The following is a 10,940-nucleotide window of genomic DNA, read 5'->3' on the forward strand; positions in this document are numbered from 1 at the left end:
GACATCTTACGAGTTCCAACCCAACTTTGCTATTTAGTGACTTTCTTTCATTGGTATCTTAACTTTTTTGTACAGAAAGTTCATACTATTACCTCATATGAACGCCAAGCACTTCTGGACATCAGATCGGCAGTAACTAACCTCGATTTCGACTTAAAATCCGACTCCGACTCAGCTGTTCCCTTGTTCATCCCGGATTGCATTCCTTTGTTTTATGGGCTGCCAAAACGCAGCAGGCGTAGATGCAGTAGACGAGCCAGCATCCTGATGAGACTGACAAAGAGAAAATCGACCAGCACTCAATTCCGTTCTATTGGCAAATGTCCAGTCATTAGAGAATAAGATGGATGAGCTTCGTTCGAGAGTCTCCTTTCAGAGAGACTTGAAAAACTGCAATATTACATGACTTGCAGAGACGTGGCTGGATGACTCTACAGTGGGGAGAACAAGTATTTGATACACTGCCGATTTTGCAGGTTTTCCTACTTACAAAGCACGTAGAGGTCTGTCATTTTTATCATAGGTACACTTCTACTGTGAGAGTCGGAATCTAAAACAAAAATCCAGAAAATCACATTGTATGATTTTTAAGTAATTAATTTGCATTTTATTGCATGACATAAGTATTTGATACATCAGAAAAGCAGAACTTAATATTTGGTACAGAAACCTTTGTTTGCAATTACAGAGATCATACGTTTCCTGTAGTTCTTGACCAGGTTTGCACACACTGCAGCAGGGATTTTGGCCCACTCCTCCATACAGACCTTCTCCAGATCTTTCAGGTTTCGGGGCTGTCGCTGGGCAATACGGACTTTCAGCTCCCTCCAAAGATTTTCTATTGGGTTCAGGTCTGGAGACTGGCTAGGCCACTCCAGGACCTTGAGATGCTTCTTACGGAGCCACTCCTTAGTTGCCCTGGCTGTGTGTTTCGGGTCGTTGTCATGCTGGAAGATCCAGCCACGACCCATCTTCAATGCTCTTACTGAGGGAAGGAGGTTGTTGGTCAAGATCTCGCGATACATGGCCCCATCCATCCTCCCCTCAATACGGTGCAGTCGTCCTGTCCCCTTTGCAGAAAAGCATCCCCAAAGAATGATGTTTCCACCTCCATGCTTCACAGTTGGGATGGTGTTCTTGGGGTTGTACTCATCCTTCTATTCCTCCAAACACGGCGAGTGGAGTTTAGAGCAAAAAGCTCTATTTTTGTCTCATCAGACCACATGACCTTCTCCCATTCCTCCTCTGGATCATCCAGATGGTCATTGGCAAACTTCAGACGGGCCTGGACATGCGCTGGCTTGAGCAGGGGGACCTTGCGTGCGCTGCAGGATTTTAATCCATGACGGCGTAGTGTGTTACTAATGGTTTTCTTTGAGACTGTGGTCCCAGCTCTCTTCAGGTCATTGACCAGGTCCTGCCGTGTAGTTCTGGGCTGATCCCTCACATTCCTCATGATCATTGATGCCCCACGAGGTGAGATCTTGCATGGAGCCCCAGACCGAGGGTGATTGACCGTCATCTTGAACTTCTTCCATTTTCTAATAATTGTGCCAACAGTTGTTGCCTTCTCACCAAGCTGCTTGGCTATTGTCCTGTAGCCCATCCCAGCCTTGTACAGGTCTACAATTTATCCCTGATGTCCTTACACAGCTCTCTGGTCTTGGCCATTGTGGAGAGGTTGGAGTCTGTTTGATTGAGTGTGTGGACAGGTGTCTTTTATACAGGTAACGAGTTCAAACAGGTGCAGTTAATACAGGTAATGAGTGGAGAACAGGAGGGCTTCTTAAAGAAAAACTAACAGGCCTGTGAGAGCCGGAATTCTTACTGGTTGGTAGGTGATCAAATACTTATGTCATGCAATAAAATGCAAATTAATTACTTAAAAATCATACAATGTGATTTTCTGGATTTTTGTTTTAGATTCCGTCTCTCACAGTTGAAGTGTACCTATGATAAAAATGACAGACCTCTACATGCTTTGTAAGTAGGAAAACCTGCAAAATCGGCAGTGTATCAAATACTTGTTCTCCCCACTGTATGTACGTAGAACTCAGTGGTTTCTCCATGCAGTGGCACGATCGAATGAAGGCAGCCTCAGGCAAGTCCAAAGGGGGAGGGGTGTGCCTCTTCATAAACAACAACTGTTGCGCCGTTTCTATTGTGAAGTAAATCTTGAGCTTTTGCTCACCTGATATAGAATACCTCATGCTAAACTGAAGACCCATTTATTTACCAAGAGAGTTCTCTTATGTAATTATCATGGCTATCTACATCCCTTCACAAGCCAACACCACTTCTGCACTCAAAAAACTGTATGGGGTTATAAACAAATAAGGAACCGCTCACCCAGAGGCAGTGTTTCTAATGGGAGGAGACTTAAAACTGTTCTACCTCACTGCTACAAAAGTGGGGCGCTAAAACTCTAGACCACTTTTATTCTACCCACAGAAACGGATACAAGGCCCTCCCTCGTCATCCCTTCTGCAAATCTAACCACAACTCTATTCTCCTGCTTTCTGTTTACAAACAAAAGCTCAAACGGGAAGTACCAGTGATGCGCTCAATACGGAAGTGGTCTGATGAAACAGACGCAAGGCTACAAGACTGTTTTGCTAGTGCAGACTGGGATATGTTCCAGGATTCATCCGATAGCATTGAGGAGTTAACCACATCAGTCATGGGCTTCATCAATAAGTGCATAGACAACGTCATCCCCACAGTGACTATATGAACGTATCCAAAAAGCTAAAGGCTAGAGCTACCGCTTACAAGGAATGGAACACGAGAAAGTACAAGAAAGTCTGCTACGACTTCCGATGAGAAATCAAACATGCAAAAGGACAATATAGGAGGAAGGTGGAATCCTATTACACCGGTTCCGACACTCGTCGTATGTGGCAGGGCTTGCAGACGATAACGGATTACAAAGGGAAACCCATCCGTGAGATGCCCAGTGATGCATTTTATGCATGCTTTGAGGAATGCAACAATGAGTCTTGCGTGAAAGCCCCTGTTATTCCGGATGACTCTGTGATCACACTCTCCATGGCCAATGTGAGTAAAACATTTTAAAAGGTTAACACTCGCAAGGCCACCGGTCCATACAGAATACCAGGGCGCATTCTTAAAGCATGCACAGACCAGCTGGCAAGTGTCTTCACAGACATTTTCAATCTCTCCTTGTCCCTGTCTATAATCCCAACATGTGTGAATATGCTCTTTATGGCCGATGTGAGTAAAAACTTAAAAAGGTTAACACTCATGAACCGCCGGGCCAGTTGGAATACCAGGGTGCATTCTTAAAGCATGTGCAGACCAGCTGGCAAGTGTCTTCACAGATATTTTCAATCTCTCCCAGTCTGTAATCCTAACATGTTTCAAGTTTACCACCATTGTCCCTGTTCCCAAGAACTTCAAGGTAACCTGTTAAAATAACTATTGCCCTGTAGCACTCACATGGTGAGGATAGGCAACAAACAACACCTCCACCAAGCTTACCATGAACATGACTCCAATCCCATCATCAACTTTGCCGACCACAAAATGGTGGTAGGCCTGCTCACCGGCGGCGATGAGACAGCCTACAGGGAGGATGTCAGAGACTTAGCAGTGTGGTGCCAGGACAACAACCTCTCCCTAAATGTCAATAAGACCAAGGAGCTGATCGTGGACTACAGGAGGAGAGAGCACGCCCTCATCCACATCAGCAGGGCTGTAGTGGAGCGGGTCAAAAGCTTCAAATTCCTTGGCATCCACATCACTAAAGACTTAACATGGTCCCCACACACCCGCATAGTCGTGAAGAGGGCCCGACAGCACCTCTTCCCCCTCAGGAGGATGAAAAGATTTGACATGGGGTCTCGAAGCCTCAAAAGGTACTACAGCTGCACCATCGAGAGCATCTTGACTGGCTGCGTCACTGCTTGGTATGGAAAATTCCCCTCCTTCGACCACAAAGCGCTACAGAGGTTGGTGCAGACAGCCCAGTACATCCCTGGGGCTGAGCTCCCTGTCATTTAGGACCTCTACTGGTACTGGTACTCCCTGTATTTAGCTCCATTCTTGTATTTCATTGCTCTTGTGTTACTATTTTAATTATTATTATTATTTTTTAACTCTGCATCGTTGGGAAGGGCTCGTAAGCAAGCATTCACGGTAAAGTCTAAACCCGTTCGGCGCGAATGACAAATACAATTTTACTTAATTTGATACCGTTTGAGTCCCTGCCCATCTTCCCGAAAACTTCTGAAACCCTACATTTCAGTCTTACCCCCCAGTAATTTTGTCACAAAAACTGTTGCATTAAATTGCAAATATAGCTACTCTGGTCTTGGCACATGCCTTCTAGCCAACAGCTCACAGATACAGTGCCGATAGGCTGGTCTACATGATGAGATTATTATTGATAAGAGCATTCAAGCATCATGTCACCAGAATAAGACCCTCAATATTTATTGGAAAGGAGCGTCAGGCTCATAGTGTGCACTTTCAACACCCTGTGAAGTTCATCGTAATGTATTTAATCTGTAGCCTAATAATCTGAATGGTTTCCCAAGTCATAGTGGGAGGACCACACACCATATCTATCAGGAATCAAGGTAAGACCCAGATGCAGACTGTCGAAGTAACAATGTTTATTATAGCAACAGGGGCAGGCAACGACAAGTCAAGGCAGGCAGGGGTCGTTAATCCAGAGTATAGGGGCAAAGGTACAGGACGGCAGGCAGGCTCAGGGTCAGGTCAGGCAGATGTTGGTAATCCAGAGGTAGAGCAAAGGTACAGGACGGCAGGCGGGTTCAGGGTCAGGGTCAAGACAGGTAGAGTAGTCGGGTAGGTGGGCTCAGAGACCGGCAAGGGTCAAAACCAGGGGGGGCGAGAAAAGGAGAGACTGGGAAAAAGCAGGAGCTGAGAAAAAAGCTGGTTGACTCGACAAACAAGACGAACTGGCAACGGACAAACAGAGAACACAGGTATAAATACACAGGGGATAATGGGGAAGATGGGTGACACCTGGAGGGGGGTGGAGACAATCACAAGGAAAGGTGAAACAGATCAGGATGTGACAATATCATCTGTGTCTCCATGTTTGCTTTGATATGATGGTTATTAGATCAGTATTTGTGCATAAAGCTGTTTCCACCGCCATTTCTCGCATAATGAATTTTTCGAACACAAAAAGATCCCACCATGTCGAATTAACACATTATGTGTCTGCATTTATAAAATTCTACCGAAACGTCCTATTTCCATCACAGCTGTCATGATTTTTTTAAATAAATAGTATGACAGCAAAAAAAACTGATTGGCCCTCTGATTGGACCAATTAACACAGGTTGGGTGAGCTAGCGCAGTGAGAAGGTTTTGAGGGTTGCGAGTGTGAAACTGAATGGGGGGGAAAATATATATATTCATACATATTTTAATAGGCTACATATAGCCTACCATTTGTATTTTATATGTATCTTTGCTTATTTGATCTGGTCACTAACATAGGCCTACAGCATTGCACCAAAATCTTGTTTCAAAAGCAAGAACCAAAAAGTTGCGCTTCTTGACTGTTGACCAATGACCAGTCATCAGCATTGGGGCGCAAAGGCAGGCGCACATATCCAGATTAGTGACCAGAAAACGTTGTTCAATTTTCTCTGGTTTTGCATAGCAAAAACAGAATAGTCTCCCTACATGAATATTATCTATATAAATACTATTTAGCGATCTGCTTTAGATATCTTTGCCACAACAATAGGCTACCTGGTGATGATTGAATTTATCATTTTCATATTTGTGCACGGGGTTCGCAAGCTTTGAACCACTTATTATTGGTGGTCATGGGTCAAAGCATCTGATTTGCTGTACAGCTATAGGATTGGGTTCAGCGCAAACGTCAAATTGTAGGGAGATATGACTATCATAAATGAATATGCATCTGCCGCTCCAAAAATGGTTTGGTGATCAAGAATATGAACTGTTTGCTTTGCATGCTCACCAGCAATGGGGCATCAAGCAACAATTACTAGCATAGGCATGCTGGTCTTTTGGTATGTCAAAATTGCTTGAAATTGATAATTTGCTTATCAAACAAGTCATTGCCTGTAAGGCCAGAGGGGCAGCCATCCTTATCAGAAAAGGCACCCAGTTTGTCTCCTCCAAAGTAATTTCAGATACTAATGGCAGATGTGTTATAGTGACTGGGAAACAGTTTAGCACACAGGTTGATCTGGCTAACCTCTATGGTCCTAATTGGGATGACGCTCAGTTTTTCTCTGACCTCATTGCAACTCTTCCCGACCTTATCATTTGATCATCATTTGATACTGGGCGGAGATTTCAATTGTGTATTACATCCAAGTCTAGACAGATCCAGACCGAAGCCCAACAATGTCATTTCTAAATCAGGTTCAACTCATTTCTAGAATCCTATAATTTGTCTGATCCATAGAGGAGGAGATATCCCACTGCTAAACAATACTCCTTTTTTTCTCCAGTCCACCAATCATACTCTAGGATTGACTTTTTCCTGCCGGACAATAGAATTCTTCCTTTTGTAACTAATAGCCAATATCACATCCTCTTTATCTCAGACCATAGCCCTGTCCTGCTAGATATCTGTTTTCCGGACAGTACCGTGTCACAACGCGCGTGTCGACTTGACCCACTACTACTATTCTGTAGTGCCTTTAAAAAATACATATCAACTCACATTCATGTCTTTTTACAGATCAACTGCACCCCTGACGTGTCTCATTCTACTGTGTGGGAGTCGTTAACAGCATATCTAAGGGACAAATGATTTTATACACAGCGTATGACAACAAACAGCACACTAAATGCTTATCGGCTCTATCTCAACTCATTCTAGATATGAGAGAGAGAGAGAGAGAGAGAGAGAGAGAGAGAGAGAGAGAGAGAGAGAGAGAGAGAGAGAGAGAGAGAGAGAGAGAGAGAGAGAGAGAGAGAGAGAGAGAGAGAGAGAGAGAGAGAGAGAGAGAGAGAGAGAGAGAGAGAGAGAGAGAGAGAACCAGCAAGCTTGTTTTTGTGTTAGAGGTTAAACTTGCACTTTTATTCAGGGGTGCCATGTTTCATGACTGCACTGTATGTTATCTATTGTTTGCACAGAGCGTCCCATTTGACACACATACACACGTCACTGCCCTCCCCCCTGCTGTACAAACAGTATTGCGCTTGACTGTGACCTACAGCAGTAAGTACATGGTGGATCCACAGTGGTCTCTAGCATTCCCACCCTCCAGTGTTTGTTTGCAGGCCCCCCCACCTATCTCCCTTACATCACAAGACTTGCGCCTCTCATCGCTCAGTGATTAGACTTAGTGACGGACAGAGAACAGAGCTGAGGCTTTCCCTCCTCATATCCCTCTCTTTGTTTCTCAGTTTCTAAGTGTGTTTCTCTTTCTCTGTCTTTCTGTCTTTTTCTCTCCCCCTCTCTGTATCTCCCTCTCTCCCTCTTTATAGTCCCCCTTTTGACCTCCTCTCCCTCCTCTCCAACCCCTGCATACAGGGAATGGCCTCTGGAATTGTCCCCACAGTCCAAGCATCTTGGCAGTTTATAACTTTGGTTATAGATGACCCTCAGTTCATAAACTCAGCACAAAAAGAAACGTCCTTTTTTCAGGACCCTGTCTTTCAAAGATAATTTGTAAAAATCCAAATAACTTCACAGATCTTCATTGTAAAGGGTTTAAACACTGTTTTCCATGCTTGTTCAATTAACCAGAAACAATTAATGAACATGCACCTGTGGAACAGTCGTTAAGACACTAACAGCTTACAGACGGTAGGCAATTAAGGTCACAGTTATGAAAACTTAGGACACTAAAGAGGCCTTTCTACTGACTCTGAAAAACACCAAAAGAAAGATGCCCAGGGTCCCTGCTCATCTGTTTGAACGTGCCTTATGCATGCCGCAAGGAGGCATGAGGACTGCAGATGTGGCCAGGGCAATAAATTGCAATGTGAGACGCCTAAGACAGTGCTACAGGGAGACAGGATGGACAGCTGATCGTCCTCACAGTGGCAGACCACGTGTAACACCTGCACAGGATCGGTACATCCGAACATCACACCTGTGGGACAGGTACAGGATGGCAACAACAACTGCCCGAGTTACACCAGGAACGCACAATCCCTCCATCAGTGCTCAGACTGTCCACAATAGGCTGAGAGAGGCTGGGCTTGTAGGCTTGTTGTAAGGCAGGTCCTCACCAGACATCACCGGCAACAATGTTGCCTATGGGCACAAACCCACCGTCGCTGGACCAGACAGGACTGGAAAAAGTGCTCTTCACTGACGAGTCGCGGTTTTGTCTCACCAGGGGTGATGGTTGGATTCGCGTTTATCGTTGAAGCAATGATCATTACACTGAGGCCTGTACTCTGGAGCGGGATCGATTTGGAGGTGGAGGGTCCATCATGGTCTGGGGCGGTGTGTCACAGCATCATCGGACTGAGCTTGTTGTCATTGCAGGCAATCTCAACGCTGTGTGTTAGAGGGACGGCATCCTCCTCCCTCATGTGGTACCCTTCCTGCAGGCTCATCCTGACATGACCCTCCAGCATGACAATGCCACCAGCCATACTGCTCATTCTGTGCGTGATTTCCTGCAAGACAGGAATGTCAGTGTTCTGCCATGGCCAGCGAAGAGCCCGGATCTCAATCCCATTGAGCACGTCTGGGACCTGTTGGATCGGCTGGTGAGGGCTAGGGCAATTCCCCCCAGAAATGTCCGGGAACTTGCAGGTGCCTTAGTGGAAGAGTGGGGTAACATCTCACAGCAAGAACTGGCAAATCTGGTGCAGTCCATGAGGTGGAGATGCACTGCAGTACTTAATGCAGCTGGTGGCCACAGCAGATACTGACTGTTACTTTTGAACTTGTTCAGTTTATGTCTCAGTTGTTGAATCTTATGTTCATACAAATATTTACACATGTTAAGTTTGCTGAAAATAAACAGTGAGAAGACGTTTCTTTTTTTGCTTAGTTTATATTTAATGTACTATGTTTATGTTTAGACTAGAGAGCTGATGATGTTTAGTGGGGAGCCACAGTTCTATACTATATCATTGAGAGGTTTGCGGTCTCAACTCCACATACACTTGATAGCCATATGGGTCGTTCCACCAATTTTGAGAAGTTTTAATTTCACCTCATTTTATCATTCTTTCAAAAAGACCACATGTTCATAAAAAACACCTTTCCCATCTCAAGAGGTTAAATAATGAAAGGTCTGTAGTAAGTGCTTATTGAAGACATGGTCCGGTGACTAAGAAAGTATTAAAAACCTCCCGGTTTGGGCTGGATGTGTCACTGTGAAGTTCATACATGCATAATCTATGAGCAGCGACTGTTTTTTTCAAGCTGTGCCGCTCCATTTTCCAATTGTAGTCCTTTAGCAGACACTCGTATCCAGTGCAACTAGGGTTAAGTGCCTTGCTCAAGGGCACATCAACACGTTTTTTACCTAGTCGGCTCGGGGATTCAAACCAGCAACCTTTTTGTTTACTGGCCCAACACGCTTAACCGCTAGGCTACCTGCCACCCATTCCCTACAATTCCCTCCACGTGGGCCAGCCCCCTAACAATTACAGTTCTAGCCAATGAGCTTCAGCCTCTCGCATTTGAGTGACAGCTAGTCCCAATGACTCAGTGGACACAGCAGAGAGAGAGAGAGAGAGCAATATCTGCACATGTCGGACGTAGTAAGCAATTTTGAGCAATGACATCGTGCACATACCTGCACATGTGTGACGTAGTATGCAATTTTCGAAACCACTTTTGGCTTGTGAGTGCTATGCAAAAGTATACAAAAGTACCGGAGAATTTCTTTAAGTGTCAAATAAAGTAACAGGGTTGACTAACAGGATTGATGATTTTCCCTTGTGACAGGGGAAATGGAAGCTTACTGTGTGTAACAGGGAGTGGCAATTGAATGCAAGAAAATATTTTATTGTATAAAAATTGGGTAGCAGGGTTGAAGTGTTGTGCTTACCAGCTCAGTTTTCCACCACAAAACATCAGAAAATGGCCAAAATGAGTAGAACCAGCTCACATGCTTTAACTCTATGATTTTACTATCAAATGATAAATCTTAAATAATAAAAATAATAATATTTTACCCTTATTAAAATGAGAGTTCAGTTCACTTAACAGGATTTTACTTCAAATGAGGGACAGACGTAAATGATTCAGTAATGACATGAAATAAACAGTAATCTTCAGAAATGACTTTGTCAAAGCAACAAATAACTAGGGCTTTACAATGATGCTGTAACCTGGAGACATTTGGGGATTAAGTGGGTTAAAATCTTCCTAGAAGTGACACAGGGTTGACAAAGGGACATGACCATATTAAAGGGCACTTCATTTATTATAACAGGCATTTAAAATTCAATATTGGTGAACAAGTTCTACTTAAAATATCAAAGCGACGCAAAAGGATCTCATTTCGTGGGAGACCCACATAAAATATCATATTTTTTATGAAAATCCTATTTTCCAGATGTGAGTCTTGGAGACACATTGGAGAGAGAGTGACGTGAAACTAAACATTACACTTATCCCACTCTAGAAATTGATATTGAATTACTATAAATTTTTCATATTCATTTACACTCCTCATTTTGACCATTCAATTAATTTCCCTTAGGAATCAAGGCCAATGTAATCGAATCCTATAGTATAATTTATGTGGCTCTATTACCTGTATGCATAGATTAGTCCGTTGAAAAACTATATTACACTTGTAATATATAGAGCCACATATAATATATATAACATCAAAAGGCAATAAATACCTCAATGCATCCAAGTCTGATACTGGTTATGATAATGTTACCTGCTAATTTCACAAAACATCAAAGGTGTGATTCTCTATCTGGGAGGAGTGTCATATTACAACATTATGACAGTGATATGGATTATT

Source organism: Salvelinus alpinus, chromosome 7, assembly GCF_045679555.1.
Source record: "Salvelinus alpinus chromosome 7, SLU_Salpinus.1, whole genome shotgun sequence".
Taxonomy (NCBI): domain Eukaryota; kingdom Metazoa; phylum Chordata; class Actinopteri; order Salmoniformes; family Salmonidae; genus Salvelinus; species Salvelinus alpinus.